The 17,826-nt window shown below is 32.6% G+C and overlaps 1 pseudogene; it reads right to left on the bottom strand.

Moving 5' to 3' along the window:
- The window catches only part of LOC105178817, a 149,942-nt pseudogene that overhangs the window by 110,096 nt on the left and 22,020 nt on the right, over nt 1–17,826 (bottom strand).

Below are 17,826 nucleotides of genomic sequence, written 5' to 3'. Positions count from 1 at the left end.
CCAAATTTGAGGTATGGCAATCAACCTCAAAACTTTCAAAGGGGTCCACACCAACAACCACCACCACCTCAAACCAATCCCAATAATGGTACGCCCTTGAAGGATATCGTGAAGACACTCGCCTTGAGCACCCAACAATTCCAACAAGAAACTCGCTTGAGCATACAAAATTTGGAATCCCAAGGAACGGTTAAAGAAAGATCGTCCCAATTTGACACGGTCACTGTAATGAACTTTTGGTGATCATTCCTAATATTAAATTTATGTAAAAAAGTTTTTTTAATTGGAATGGATTGGATGACATTTGGAATGGTTATATTTTTTTATTTTAGGTTACTTTTAGAACGGTCTTTATAATACTCATACTTGAATTTAGAACTGTATTTATTTGTATTAGTGATATATTTAGGAATGGTCATTGGAATGGTTTGTTTGTCAAAATAGTATTAGACACGGTCAATTTTTGTTTGGTATAGTCTTCTGTAACTATTTTAGGAACGGTCAATTTTATTTAGGAAAACGTATTTAGAACTGTTTTAGCAGTAGTATTAGGAACGATCACTCTTATTTAAGAACACGTATTTAAAACTGTATTAGCAATGATATTAGAAACGGTCATCCTTATTACTACACTGGGCTCGCGGATGTAAAGATATCGTAATCAGAAAGTGAATTAGGAATAATTTGTGCCTGTAAGGAACAATATCGTTACAAAGTTAGGCATGATTTTATTACTATTCATGTAGGGAACAGTTTCTTTATATTTTTAGGAATGACTTACTTTAAATGTAAATTAGGAGCAGTCAAATAGTCAACTATCATTCCTAAAATTAAATTTTCCTCCACTTTCCATATGGCGCCAATTGAAAATTATCTGGAACTCCTCTAGGAACGGTCAATTTATTCTGACCGTTCCTAAATTTTGAATTTTTCTCATTTTTTAAATATTTTTTGTAATAATTTTAGGAACAATTTTTATTTTTTGGTCCGTTCACAGTGTTAAATTTAACAAAATGTACTTACAACGAGGAACGATTTTTGTATTGACTGTGGCTATTTGAAACGGTTTAAGAATGGTCATTTTTATTTATAATTGTTCCTAAATAGAACAAATGGTTTTCAAGAATGTATAATTAATAAGTAATATATACAAGGATCATCTACAGATGTCTGGTTACAGAAACTCTGAACTTTCAATTATAATTATTGTCTTATTTAGTCTCGTAATCCTCATTAAAGCTATCTTCGTCAGACTCGTCATCATATTCACAATTCTTCAATCAGGATGTACCTGCTCCTTGTTGATTTGCAACAGAAAGCTCAACGACTAATTGTATACCATTTGGGTGATGCAAGTCATAATTTGATTATCCATTGCAATTTGTGGAGTAGGTATTGTCTCATCTTCTTGAAATGTAATTTCGGTCCATCAAGAGTTGTTAATGACTTTTCTGACTTTTGTTTTGCAAACAACCATCTAGTCTACTTTGTCACTCTTCATGCTAGGGTACTTCGTGTAGTAGACGTTGTACTGTTTGTTGTGATAGGATGAATGGTTCGTTCTTTTGGTATACTTTGTTGCAGTTTACATCAACAAGGATGTACCTTCATACCTCTCACGGGATCGACCCAACGACATTTAAATAGAACGATCTGCATGTTCAGAATAAGGGGGTAATCTAACTGAATTATCTCTTCGAGAATCCCATAGAAGTCACAGTCCGTGTCTGTATATGATAAGCTTTTGACACACACCCCATAGTTCATAGTAGACTTGCCTATGCTGTGAAGTTCAGTGTGGAAATTGTTACCATTCACAAGTAACACAGCAATGTTGTGACCTCAGTATAGAACCCCAATAATGCAACTTCATAAGCTCGTTGTCCGTGTAATTCAATTCGAATTTTACTTGTGTTGCACATATTAGAGAAATCATATATTGACAAATTACAGTTGTAACACAATTCAAAAGGCACAATTCATAAGACACAACTTACACGACATTTGAAGCAATCCTTGAATTGAGTAGCTACTAGCTCCTCGACAATGGGGTCCTGAATTTTGAGCCTATACACTCATGAAAATCTACAATTTTTTCTTTTCTTGAGAGATAATGCTTCATGATTTTGTCTTCCTAGAACTTGCTTTGAACCATATCGAGGCCACATCTTTATGCATATACTTGAAAATGATAAAGGCGCTAGGATAAAAACCCCTTTAGCTTAAAAAGACCACCTACATATAAATCCCCTTAGTAAGCCCATTTGAGCCTTATAAGCCTTAATTCCTTGTTATGCAACCCCAAGTATAAACAAACTCTACCGTCTTTTTATTATCCTTGTTTGGCCCTTCCAAGGACTAGTAGAGCGTCAAGGAAACAAAGATGTATTCTAAGTATATGTTTTGACATTAAGTGGGGGGATATTTCAATTATTGTAAAGGACATTTATGAGCTAACATGTCACATGAAAATCTTGTTCTATGCCTTAAAAAAAAAAAAAGAAAAAGAAAAGAGAAAATGCCTTTAAAAAAAAGAGAAAAAGAAAAAAAAAAGGAAGACAAAGAAAAAAAAAGGAAGAAAAAAAATATATTTTCTCTCTTTGAAAGAAAGGCATAGCTCAAGTCGAGGAAAGTGGGACATGAAAGAGTATGAGATAAATCAATTTTGAAAAGCTTGGATTCCTACATCTATTACTTGGTGCTCTAATTTAGTTCCTTGGATTTTCACCTCATTTTTCCTACCCCCAAACCAAAGCCCCATTACAACCAAAATATAAGACCTCTTGATTCAAGTGTGTGCATATTTATAAGTGGTGGAGATTTTGGTGTATAATCAAGCCTATGGTGAAGCATTTTCATAGCAAGCATTTGAGTGAAACACTCAACCAAAAACACTTGAGAGATTGGGAGATATGAGAGCATAGTCCACTTGTTTCCACGCTTAGTTTTCATGAAGATCATCTAGTGAAAACTTGTTTGAAACTTATTCAGTTGTCTTTTATCATATGATGTGTCATTCTTTGAACACTCAACTAGATTCTTGCTTGTTACTTTCGTTTGCGATCCATATTGTCACCGGACCTATATGTCTTAGTGATGGAGCTACTTCATTTACTCTTACTTCAATTGATTGATCTGGACATGTTATTCTCCTTTCATTGGAAATGTGGACCATGTAAATTATTTCAGCTTGGATTTGCCGATGATTTACTACTTTTTTGTAAAGCTTATATGGACTCCATTGGGGTGTTAAACGGGGTCTGCATCGATTTGCCGAGTTATCTGGACTTCGGCTTAATGTGCAAAAGAGCCATCTCATTTTATCACGAGCGGCACACGAGATGAGAGACCAGTTATTAGCATCGCTCAGGTTTCAGGAGGGGCATTTACCGATGTGATACTTGGGGCTTCCTCTAATCTCTTTCAGACTATCAATAGCGGATTGCCAACCTCTATTGGAAAAAATTGATAGTCGCATCCATGGTTGGGAGGGTACGACATTATCATTTGCGGGACAGATTCAGATTTTTAAATCCGTTCTCTTAGCTTTGAGTATCTATTGGGTTTCCGCGTTCATTCTGCCTAAACTTCTTATAAGGGAGATCGAGAAGAGATTGTGTTCCTTCTTATGGAAATGTGCTACTAGTGGGGGCTATGGAAAGGTAGCATGGAGAGATGTATGTAAGCCAGCTGCAAAGGGAGGACAGGGCTTACGAGACACTGCTATTCTTAACCGTGCCTTAATGAGTAAGAAATTATGTGATGTGATTCATTGTGATAGAACATCCATATGGGTGGAGTAGTTGTACCATGGGCGCTTGCGCGACAGGCCATTTGGACATTCCTGAGCATGGAGGTTCGTGGGGTTGGAGAAAACTCCTTCGCCTACGCATCGTTATTCGACCATTGGTGGATTACCAAGTGGGTGATGGAGCTACCTTCTATTTGTGGTAGGACTCGTGGCACCCCCTCGGACCACTTATTCAAATATTCCCACGTGGCCCGCAACTCACTGTTCTTGAACTCTCGAAGAAACTTAATTGGGTCTGGATGGACATTGGCACTGGCCCTCATCACGAACATGTTTGGAGATTATACAGAATTTGCCCATAATCCGTGGAGACGATGATCGTGTTCATTGGCGAGATACGAATGGATGTCTCACTATTGCATCGATATATCGTATATTACACCCCCCGGGACCCATGGTAGGCAGGACTTCACTACTTTCAGGCTCCCTAAAGATTCATAGACATACATTCATACTGTGGCTCACTATATTAGGAAAACTATCCACGACAGATAAACCGTAGTTGTCTTATCTTGGCACCCGTGTTCCTTGTGATGAAGGAGCAATAGAAACATATACAAACTTATTTTTCCGATGTTTTTATGTCAGACGATGCCTCATAACTGTGAGACAGGATGTTCGATTCATATGGTCGAACCGAGACTGGGCCATAGACGTGGAGTGGGCTACTAGGAAGTGGAGAGGGAAACATACTGTCAATTTATCCTACCGTGCACTACATGCTGCATGTGTCTATCATATCTAGAGAGAACGGAACTTGCACCGCTTTGAGCATGTTGATCGACCACCGAGCACCATCGCTGCCATCATAATGGACGATGTTAGACAGAGAATCAGTAGTGCTAATTTATCACACTCTGTTAGTACTTCTGCATTATATAGACTATGGTATATCCCATAGCCTATTATAGGAGAAATCGATATTTGACTATTGTACTGTACGCATGTATCTTTTTTATTGATGAAACTTATATTTACCCAAAAAAAATTAATAAATAAACTTACAAAAAAACTCCTACTGTACATATCTCTTTCAATAAATCTTATTCCTCAAACTTAACATTTTATAAAAACACACATATATCACAAAAGCTAAGTGAACATTTATATTGACATTAAATCTCAGGGGATAAGATAATTATCCACTTTTATTTGTTACTTTGTCCTTTCACATGTTCTTATACATAAGAAAATTTTAGTCATACTAACCTTAAAATATGACATCATAATGTCCTAATAGCCTAGCATAAAATATTTTCATGTAATGTTATATTGATTAAACCACCACAATTTTCTAATGTTATTGAAGGCTTCAAAACATAGTGATAGAACTGCACAATGGCCAAGACTAAAGCAATATAATAAAAAAAAATTACTACAGAATAGCAGAAACAATTTCAATAGCTCTTCAATCTATCTCTTTATCTATCTATCTATGCATATATATTTCTATATATACATTTAAAAAAATAGACAATCTCCCAACAATAATGTACATGAAGCCAAGTATAATTAACAATTACAAGTACTATATACAACTCATACAACGAATCTAGAATACGATCCTCACTGTCCTGAAACAGTTGATTGGTCATCCACGGCACAAATCTAGAACACCCACAATAAGCTAGTGGATTACATGTGAATCGATATGAAACCCTACATCAAGAGAAGCTCTCCAATATATGTACAGATATGTATATTACACTCTCAACTTTGACAAATGTTTTACGGGTGAAGGCAATTTACCCCCTGTGATATCTAAAATGAGCACATTACCCTCTATGAAAAAACATATAGCAATTTATCCCCCTATACTTTTTAAAATGAAGCAATTTACCTCCTTATATAGGGAGGTAAATTGCTTTATTTTGAATTACATTGAGAGGTAAATTGTTGTATTTTAAAAATTATAGGGAGGTAAATCGCTATTTTAATTTTTTTTTACAAAAACCACCTAGAGGTGGGGGAAGCTTTTTGTAGTCCCCAGTCCTTCTATATTAAAATGCACAAAATAGTTACAACGGGGAGTGCTACCTCTCTAGAATTTCTAACAAAGCCATAAACAAGGAGTAGTACTCCCTTACAACAAAAGACACAAACAGGTGTACTACAAAAATAATGGCAAGTCAAATCGCTATTTTTTTTTTCATAAGGGGGTATTTTGCTCATTTGTGATGTCACAATGGGTTGCTTGCATTTTTCCCAATGTTTTACTTATGATTTTTCATGATCTGGCTATATAAGGACCCCACTGGCGGCCACACTCCTAATTTTATATCCTCAAAGGCTTGTTATGTGAGGTGCGATACTGAAAAGAAGAGATCATTGCAGATCTTAGTTAGAACTATTCTTATAGAAAACACAAACATATCACTGCAACTGCAGATATAAAACAAATATATGTCCTGAATTCGTAAACTCAGTACGTTGCATGCCTTATTTTTGTTATAAGAGCAACTAAAGTACGTCTTGTGTTTTATAGCATGCCATATTAAGTTTTCTTTTTGCACGTAAGGGTAAGGGCTCATAATATAGCAATCAACTTATCTGTTCAGTAGATAACTAAAGTACATGTAGCATGAAATGAAATTTTTACATAATATTTGGTTTCAATTTTGCTTCATCTCCGAGATGGGCCAAAAGAGGGACAATGTTTGTTTTGATTTGTTTCAGAAGTTTAGGTGGTATTTTGAGATGTTTTAAAATAGTGCCTCATTTGTTTTTTGTCAAAATAAGTCTACACTAACTATAGACCCTACAACTACAAAAATTATATACATACTCATACATATATATAAATATATATAAAAGAGACATGATTTGACAATGAACATTAGTTTTTGTGTCCTACTAAATAACACCAAACATACCATACTTATTTTATATTATCTCCAAAAATAAATCCAAACATACACACTATCTCTATCTCCACAAGACACCTCAAAATAAGTTAAAAATGAAACCAAACATAATGTTAGGTTTTATGCAAAACTTTCAGCAAGATTATCAACATCAAGCGACAAAATCAAATTTATTAAAAAAAATTAAAATAAAACAACGTATAGATTACCTGATTTGCTGCAGGAGCCTTCTAGGGGTATTGTTAACGTGTTCCAGTCAAAGATATTGCTCCCAAGAAACACAAATACTACTTCTCTGTAGAGTCAAAACATATTATGAAATTTAAGCGCATCTGCATATAAATATTGTCACAGAGTGTGTCTGTGTGAGAGAGTGAGTGAGACCTGGAAATGGTCGAACAAAGTACCTGAGTCCTCCAAGTATTCTGCTCGACTATGCGACACAAAAGAAAATCTCCACTGCATAAAATCAAGAAGATTCATGCAGAAAGTAGAAGTTGTAGCAAGCCTAACCACATAAGCATCATAACATCATTTTAATTTAAAGTGATTGTAACAATTAGGCTCGGGCTGGAATACCTTCGAAAATTCCTCATCTCGTACTGGCAACTTGTTCTGCACACGAACCTTGATATGAGACAAAGTTTCACCAATAAAAATGGCTCACCAAGATTATTAATTCGCTGCCAGAAGCCAAATGAATATATAAGAATTAAAAGTAAGAAAATGAAAGAGATAATGCAGTTGCAGTTGAATTAGAGAAGTAGAACGAGTACAAATATCTGAGGAAAACTATGAAGTAACGAACTGAAAATACTACCGTCTGGTTTTGAGCATCCTCATGCATGAGGCGACACACATGAATCAAACATTTACTTGGGCAACGAAATTTCTCTTCCTCTGGAATCTGCAATGAGAAATTATAAAGGTGGAGAAATTGTTGATATTAAAGATGAACATATGCGGAAGCCAATTTTAAAGGAAAAAATTTCGTAGCCTATCAAAGACACGGTACTAACATTGAAAGCAAATAGCAAGATATTTTTTGTTATGTGTATCACCTGAAAAATGCAAGCATTTATATACATAGACACACATATGTATAGAGACAGAAACAGAACTCCTCTGCTCGTAAAGTCCAAAGATTGTCATTTATTGCTGCGATCTTATCACTATTAGGATATATCTGTGGGAACTTCGAGTCTCAACAACTTAAAAAAATAAGCATAGAAGGCTAGACATAAGGAATTTTTGACATCCATTTGGAAACACAATATACAATTTACTATGTGAAGACCACATGGGCTAAATACAAAAACCTAGCAAGTACTGAGACTCAACTTCCAAGTCAGAGTGCATATCTCCGACACTTGTGTGTAGTCAATCCATACAAGATTTTTCAGCGTAAAATAAATTGAATTTAAGTATATAAGTTGGATTATTATGCAAAAGTTTACGAAAATATTATTTTGATATTAATATTACGAAACTAATGAATGCAACAAAAAGAAGATGCAACAATTCAGGACCTTATAGATCTTGTGTGATAATACTTCCAACAACCTGAGCTCTGCATGTGGACGAGAAAGTTTCACCTGTTTAACGTAAACATTGGAATAGTTAAAAAATCATATAACGCTATGTTATGTGACAAATCTTAGAATTCTAGGAACATACGCACGCACACTCCTAGTAATAACTTGTCAGCTATATTACCTTCTCCTCGAGATGCTCAAGCACATCACCAATAGTGCTTTCTTTTGGACGCCCAGCTATATATCGTAAACAAATAAGATTTGTAATGTTTGCTAAATATATAATAAATTTGCAAGTCTTGCATATGTATGCACTTTGTTACTTTCACACCCTCATCAAATGAACCCCGACTTAGAGTTGTATGAATGCATACTTGGTCGTAATGCTGCAACATCTCTAACAAGTTTTGTACTCCTCGAAATCTTATAGGACAGGCTTTTGGTCGCTGAGAGTAGATATTGTGTGATGTAAGTCGTAGTTTGGACGGATCATCGACTCCGAATTTGTTCGCTACTCTCTTAACAACTTTATCATATGAATCAAGCTTTGACCTTCACAATTAGTGAAATTTGAATAGCAGCATTAAGTGGATTAATATTACCAATCATCACATAGGAAATTACACTCTGAATTAAAAGGTCTGTCTTGTATTGAACTCACAGTTGTAAACAAAATTCAACCTTTTCAGGCTAAAAAGTGGATAACCTAAAAAGTCAGGATATATTAGATGAAAGTTAGAAGCATCACATCATTGCTTTAACAAGAAGGTAGTTGCGGGGAAAAAGAATACTTTTAGACTTAGAACCATTATTTTGGGGTCACTGAAAAGAAATAGATGTTATAAATAGGGTACATTGAATAACTAATAGTGTCCAGGTATGCACACGCACATGCACACTAAGATAATGGGAATCAAGACCAGGTGCAAGAGAAAAAGCAAAACTTTTAAAGAACCGTAGAAGATAATATGATGAGATCACTCGATAATATTATACTCTGATATGATTCATTGTTTCTCGGAGGTGAGAATGTACAAATTTTATATTTTGTATATTTTTTAAGCAAATAATAGCATCAAATACCAAAATACTTTAATAGGTAAAACCTTTTGTAGTCAAATAAATAATAAGGGCTTGGAATGTAATTAATTATGCTTTTTTCAGGTAATTAACGTATACAATAGTCAATATGAGGCAGAACATCAACTATGTGATAAAAGGGACCATTTCAAGGAGGAGAAATGCAAAGAGAAAATAAAAGAGAAGTCAAAGAGCAATAAATCACACAAACATAGGCATCACACTAAAATAACAAGAAACAAGGAGCAACAGAGGGAGAAATAGAAAGAGTTAGGAATGTCAAAGATTCCTGGAAGATATTATGATGAGATATGTTGGAAATATCTCAACAAAGTGATGAACCCAAATGAAACAACAACTGCAAAGATAATGGTGGATTTGAAAACCCTTACACAATAATTTCAGATCAATGAATAAAGAACGAATAACAAAAAAATAGCAATACGGAAAGTAGTAAAGTAATCGGCATAGGAGCCAGATCTGGCAATCGAATACCCAAGCGCCACCATCGGCCGGCAACCCTCATGGTTGCGAAAAACCCACAAAGCCACCAAGACACAAAGATCCATAAAGATACCACTAAGGCTTCATTTAGAATCACTCAAAATTCCAATAAGAAGTTTCTTTCACACTCAGAAAATATTCTCACAAAGTATTTCACGAAAAGGGGTTTTAGTTTTGTTGTTGTTCTATCTCTTTAAAACCATAGAAGACCAATATATATATATATATATATATTTATATAGATAGAACACAAAGCATAGAGATAGAAAGAGGTGAGATGATGAGAGAGTTCCAAGAGCATTGGAAACTTGAGAAAAACAAAACCAGAGATAGAAAGGAGGGAGAGGAAGAGGCATCGACTGAATAGTGGAAGAATAGGGTTAAGTAGAAGAAGGGTAGGGTTTGTGGATTGGGTAGGGTAATGGGCCAGGCAGCAAGTGGGCTGCCATCCAAGTGGGGGGGATGGGGTGGGCCATGGGCCAAAAAATCCAACAACATCATATGGAACAAATAATATGGGCTAGAAAAGTAATTTAACTACGCTATCTTTAGTTAGCTTATACAATAGTCAATATGTAGCACATAATTGAGTATGTGATAAAAGGGACTATCTCAAGGAGGAGAAACATGTATAGAAAAATAAACGATAAGTTCGAGAACAAGCAAGAACGCAAATGTCTAATATGGCAGTGCAATAAATGGGTTGTTCATCTTAAGAGATTTGCAGCATAGGGTGTTTGCAATAGCAAGCTCCAATGTGGCAAATACGAGTCTCATCTACGTTAACCCTCTTATTGCTATTTTTAAGTATAAAATTCAAGTAAAAACATAACGATTCATTTTCTAGGCACGAGATATTGGATAAGCATAAACTCGAGAGAGCTAGAGATATGGTTTTCATTCAAATGCAAAGCTACTCTATGAAGTCTAAAATTATAAATAACTATTGATGTTACAATACAAAGGGAACCTATAGAAGAGAATTTGAGTGAGAAGGAAGCATTTGAAAGAATAACAAGGATAACATCTAGTGGAGATATACTCTCATTAAAAATAACTAAAAGTTGAAGGTTAGAAGGAAGTACGCATGTGCATGCTCATCTGCACCTAGGTCCAGGTGAAGGAATGTATAAAGTGAGTTTTCACATAAATGCGCTTCCGCATCTACATCGGGGAGAGAGGAAGACAGAAGTGAGCTTGACGTATTTACATTAAAGAAAAGCTCAAATATGAAGGACTGCTAGTTGTGAAAGCGGCAATATTGAAATGAATTATATGCCCAAAAAATCCAAGTTAGACCAATATGGATTATGTTTGATACTTAGAAAAGATATTCCCACAATCCAACAACACGATCAACATAAGAAAGAAATATGACATGTGAAGCATATATCTTATAACTACAATATAGTGATTCTACCTAAGATGCAAATACATACAAATAAATTTTACTAAGTAATATGAACACAATATTTATGAAAATGTACTTGAAGGATATGCTGGTATTCAAGGAATGATGGAATATCCGGGCAACGAAATAGCTTCCTTGTTTGAGCAGACAGTGACTTTTGATACCAGACAATGTCCCCATCCTCTAGCTGCAATAAAAGAAACCGGAAAGTTATCAAAATACAATCTTTGTCCTGACAAGATACTTGTGATTTTCATATACCTGGTTAAATGTAAATGTAAGTCCCGTGTCAATTTATGCACACATGACTGTGGGCTCAAACTTTATCTCCTGAGAAGGAAAAAACACAAGATATCATCACCATTTAAAAAATATTTGGGCATTTTGTAAAAGATATTTTCAACATTTAAACTGTATATATGCATTTTATGAAAGATATCTTCACCATTTAAAATGAATATGTGCATTATATTTCATATGCATAGCAATTTTTAAGTCCTTGTAAAGAAATTGCATCTAACATGAGTTATGTTCATCTCCTTGACATTTGATAGATGTAATAATAGCTCCATTTAATGAAAACAGTTGCATGTGGGTTTCATTTTAAGTTGCAGCTAACAACAATCTATTAGGATTGTTACTATGATGTAGAAATAAGCAAATACTATCTCTTCCATTCATATATTGGAACAAACCTCAAAGAGTTCTATCTCATCATCAGGAGCATAGCCTGCAAGTTGATTTAACTTCTCTAGAATATCTGATGGCTTGTCATAGCTCTTGACAAAAAGTCTTCCAGCATATCTGGTATGAAATGAGAATAGATTAAAGGCCAATACCATTCTTTTATCTTTACTCTTCAGGAAATTACTCGTGTATGTCCTTTCTATAGATATTTACTCCACATAGAACCTCATGCGAAATAAGGGAACAAGAAAAATACCTTAACTCCCCTTTCTCACTCTCATTAAGCTTAAAGAGCAGTAAAATGTCATCACTTTCTTTATCAGGGAGAGGGCCGATGCACAAATCCTTAATCATAGTACTAAAATTTAATAAGACCAATTATGTAAAGAAAGGCCTTCAAAGCTCATTTACTGCATACATTTGGAATTACCTGTGTACACTCTACTTCTAAAAACGACTGCAACTCATCATTGGAATTCTTACTTGATAACCTCTTTAAATGGCTGACCTACAATCATATAACAATCTGAAATGAGGGCAACATTCAAAATGTTAAGTGTCTCCAATTTAGTACCCATGTAAGTAACTCCAAAGTGGAAACGGTGCTGATCAAGATCAAAAGCAGAGCCAATCAACAAACTCTAATCATGCCTTCCACATATATTTCTATTTGCAAGTTTTCTCTTTTATTTAATACTTATATATTTTTAGTTTTACAGACATTTTATATAAATGGGATGATTATACAATCCTTCATTGAAATTTGACGTAATTATATATAAATTGTCTGTAGTTTGAAAAATTATATTTAGTAATAATATCTTTTATTTTCATCCAACAACTTAATTCCTCTACTAGTCAAAATTCATAGAATTTTCTTATATATTAGTAAAAGATATTGGAATGGAAAACTATATTTACCCGCGAATGACTTACTACTTATTGCAGGTCAAACAAACTTTTCCTTGCATAACACCTTATAAGGGTGAAGATATATCTGCTCGCATTAACGTGCGTGAAGATGTATAAGAGTAGTTTAAATAGAAAAAAATTATTTGACCTATAATAAATCAGTAATAAGTCAATCAAACGTAAATATGAAGTTTCATTCAATTTTTTTTTGCTAATATCAACACATTTGGTGAATGTTGACTAACGGGGAGAACTATTTGTTATATGAAAATAAAATCAGAAGTACTTGATGTAATTTTTCAAATCACATGGAATCTATGTATAATTATACCAAATTTAAAGAAAAGGCATCCTAATTATCCCTAAATAAATACATATTTAATACTATAATGTAAAATATATTAGAATTGTGTTCAACGAATATCTTATTTTTGGAATTCTATAAAATAATATGATAATTTAACTTAAGTATTTACTAAAGTAATGATTAATAAATGATTTAGTATTTTTTATGTTGTTATACATTGAGATATAATACTACTTGTTCTTCTATTTTATTTTACATAATTATCAAAATAATAATTTAAATTGCTATAGCAGTATCTTAATTATTTCATAATCAGTTTGGTTTTATTTTTAGAAAATTTTCTTTTCAATTACATATATATATTATTAAAAAATTTTGTTATATAATTAATTCAGAACAAAAAACGTTTATAAGATAATCTTCTTTATAGTGATGAAAAATTCCAAGAAATACTGAATATTTTTGTATGTTTTATACTTTATTAATGAAATATGTAAATTAGCAAGTTATGTTTAAATATTTACATAATTTAATTTTTATCTTTACACATCTTTGCTAACTAAACTAATCCATTTTGTAGAATTAGCATAAGTAAGAAGTTTTTAAAATTTTATATTTTGTAATAATCGATCAGTATAAATATTTAAATATTATTATACATTCAATTTCATATTAATTGTCATTATACTTTCATAATTTATTAACTAGTTTTGATTAAAAAAAATGTATATATATAAAAATATTTTTATGATTAAACATAAGGTAAATCTTTCTTTTTTTGTGTGTAATATGTTTAATAAATATCCTTAAATACATAAATGTTTTAATGTTATCTTCCCAATCAAAATTTTAAATTTTCTTAATGAATAACCTTGAGTTCGAACTTAGTTTTTCCTTTTCAAGTTATGTCGAGCCCTAACTTGAGCTTGAATCTTAAAATTTTTCCGAACTCATACCCTTACAATTACCGAAACAAAAATAGAAACAAGAAGTCAATGCTATATATTATCCAACACAACTCGAACTGCATTTTCTATTATAATTCTTGTTGCATCTTCTATTTTGTTTTACACATACAGATCACGTGTATAAAGATTATGTTATAATTTTATCTAAGGGAAATATTTTATACACGTCAAAATATATATGTGAAACTAAATAAACAGGAGTAGAAAATCCTATGTAAACACAACCAGGAAAAACCGCATAATGATGTGGCAAAAGCGATAAAAAATAATAATTAAGAAGCATAAGATGTTTACGGTGTAGGACTCCTCTAGGAGTGTCAATGGCCGATTACGATGATGAGTTTTATTTCGGCGCTTTCCCTATAGCCAAAAATGCTGGAAGTACACTGGTGCAAGAAATTCTCTGGCAATCTTTTCCTGTCAATCATCTTCAATTTTAGCTAATACGAACATAGTACAAGTATCGAAAAATAACATTTTTCTTTCCATAAAATAAAGCCGTCCACTTTTGGTCACATTGGTTATAGGACAATCACTTTTGGTTGCCAACTTTCAAAACTTGGCACTTTTAGTCTCATGACACCTTTCCATTAGATATTAACACAAAAAAACTACGTGATAGTTTAGTGCATGGAAACAAAAGTGTTGTCTTTTTAAGTTCCGACTAAAGTAAGAGTCATGTAACCAAGGGACCAAAAGTGTAAAGGCCCAACGACCAAGTACCAAAAGTATTACTTTTCATAAGTTACAGGGACAAATGTGAGAATTCCATAACCAACGGGACAAAAAATAGAAAGACCCTAAATTACGATACTAAAAATATTATTCCAACATAGTACAAGTGACAAAAGAGTCAAAAGAACTACAACTTTAATTACATTATGGATATTTAAGGAATAGTAGAATGCTAAATGGTTAAAATTACTAACATATTGGACGAAACATGCTATTTTCCCAATACAATACAAGTAACACAAGAATAACAACAACAACAACTAAAACGTTAAATGGTTAAAATTACTAAAAAAGAACATGCTTCACAAGAAGAACAAAAGTGTACTCCCGTAAGAGTAAATGATATTGGACACAGGCTAATCATATGCAGAGGGGAAAAAAATACAATTACATACCTAAACAAGCAGATTTTACAATAAGAAAAGTTCCAATTGATAGCTAGTGAACTAATAAGGTTGATTTTTATTATTGGTTGTTCTCTGACATAGGGGGAGATTAAATTTTCTAGTGCAGTTGTTAGTTACAAATTTTTTACATTTAATTAGACACGACATGTGTATAAAATCCTTCCTATTATGAAATTCTTATATAACGTAAAAGTATAAACTTATATAGCTTAAAAGTGTAAAATGGCATAAACTTTGGCATGATCCACTAAATCAAAACATATATCCTTTCCAATCTGCCTTGCAAAATCTTCATCAGTCACAACCTAAAGACATCACCATCGTTGTCTAATTAAAAATCTGCTTAAAATGAAGACAATGAAATAGTAAAACTGTTACTATATAGAAGAATTGTCAATATAATTTACCTTTACAATGATGTACATATCAGCTTCTGCTTTTTTTTTTCTTCTTTAGTTCTTTCTCTTTTTGCTCCCTCTTCAACCTTTGCTACACGAACAAAAAATTTTACTAATGCGAAATATATAGAAAAAGAATAACAAGATGTTTCGCTAAGCTTATAAGCACATGATCGGATCATTTTATAAGATGTTTAGAACCCTATAAGCTCTTGAGAACCATTTAGTAATTTTGTTTTTAAGAGCTCATGAGATCCTAAGTAAGATGTTTTGGATCTTATAAGCTCTTTAAGAAAAGGTTAACTTCACCTATCTTGTTTTTAAAATATCTTATAAGTTCTTCAAATAACGTCCAAAAAACTAAAACACACTCACAATTTTGTTAGTATTTCAGTTTTAACCTTCATATAAGTTATATCCCCCCAAAACAAAATTATCTATTTGTATAATTTTAAATTCTAAGAGTTTGATGAATTTTTTTGGTTATTATTACATTATAAAAAGCTTAGGGTAAATTATATTTTGCTATCCGAACTACACCCATTTTTACACTTCGCTATTGATTTTTTTTTTTTTTTTGTCACCTTACCATATCATCTTTGCGAAATTAGTTCTTTGCCATATATGATCATCTTTTTATTGATTTTAGGCCTAGAGAACATTGCATGTTGCACATATGTGTGATGTTTTTTTGATAAAAAACTTGATTGAGAAATAGTTACAAATGGCAAATTGTAAAATTTTGTAAAATTAAGATAGTAAGTTGACACAAAAAAAGTTTAGATGCCAATGTGTAAAAACGGTCATAGTACGGATGACAAAATATAATTAATCCAAAAGCTTATTACGTCTAACACTCTAATGTCGTACAAGCTCAAGCATCATATTTATCCAAATAATTTAAGAACTTATTTTTAAAGTAAGAATAAAAATCTATAAAATCTTAAAATATCTTATAAGATCTAGAAGCGTAAGATGTTTCAATTAAAATTAGCCAAACACCCTCTAAGTTTCTTTTATAAAAGCAAAAATGACCTAAGCTGATTTTTTATCAAACCTTAAGATGTTGAGAAATATCTCTGTCATCAATGTCGCACAGTATTTTATCCTTGTCACTTTCACGTATGTACACCAGCATATAGGCATTAGACTGCCTCGTAAACTTGAGGGGGGCATTATATGCATTTTTCGTCATTACATGCTGTCAAGACATAAATGAAAAGGTAAGAAAGTATCAACAAGTTTTAACAAAAGCATGAAAAATGAAAGGAGAACTTACTTCTTCTTCACCTCCAGAAAGCTCGTCTAAAGCCTTTATTATGTCTTCTTTTGTCACTCGTTCATCATGGAATTTATACCTGAAACCATTGTTTTCGAAATCACCATATTGCATTCCATAACTCCAAAGTTTGCAATTTACATGCCAAGCCTTAATTCTATTAAATTTATTTCATAAAAAAATTAATAGTGTACCAAAATCACACATAGTGTATCAAATGAAGCTAGTTAAGTTTAAGCTTCTAAACAATACAAAGCTAAAGAACATTTATAAATATAGATATGCAATTTTTTATGGATTAAATTCCATAACTAATTCAATACCACTGGTTGGATAGAGTTGGGCTTATGAATGCATAATAGTGTCTGCAGTGCACACCACAACTGTGGACCAAAACACTGCAAAGAAAGAAAATAGTCATTAATGCAAATGTAAACTAATATTCTGGGACAAAATGCATGAAATCCCCCTGTGTTTTAAAAAGTATGCAAAAAATATCCCCCTATTTTCAGAATACGTTAAAAACCCCCATTCTGTTAGCAACTAAGGGGAAGTGGAGGAAACGTGTATCTCCTGCTTTGGTAGTTATTTTCTGCGGTTTAGGTCATATTTAACGATAATTTAGACTAAAATACCCATCTTTGGGTCTATATAATATACAAAGGGCTTTTTGGCTTATTTTCTGTCTTTCCTTTTGGCATTTCAAACCCTAAAAATAAGTATTAAATTGCTATATTAAATTTAAATTAAAATATTAAATTATATTTAATTTATTGAATATTAAATTATTTTATATTTAAATTCTAATAATTTTGTAATTGTTACTTATTAAAGCTAAAATTAATTTTAATTAATTAAAATATATATTTAATTACAATAATTATTATTAATTAGCCAAAAATATTTAATTATTATAATTTTTTAAAAT

Source organism: Sesamum indicum, unplaced genomic scaffold, assembly GCF_000512975.1.
Source record: "Sesamum indicum cultivar Zhongzhi No. 13 unplaced genomic scaffold, S_indicum_v1.0 scaffold00106, whole genome shotgun sequence".
NCBI lineage: Eukaryota > Viridiplantae > Streptophyta > Magnoliopsida > Lamiales > Pedaliaceae > Sesamum > Sesamum indicum.
The sequence above is the reverse complement of the archived record's forward strand: the minus strand, read 5'-3'. Positions and strand labels throughout refer to the sequence as shown.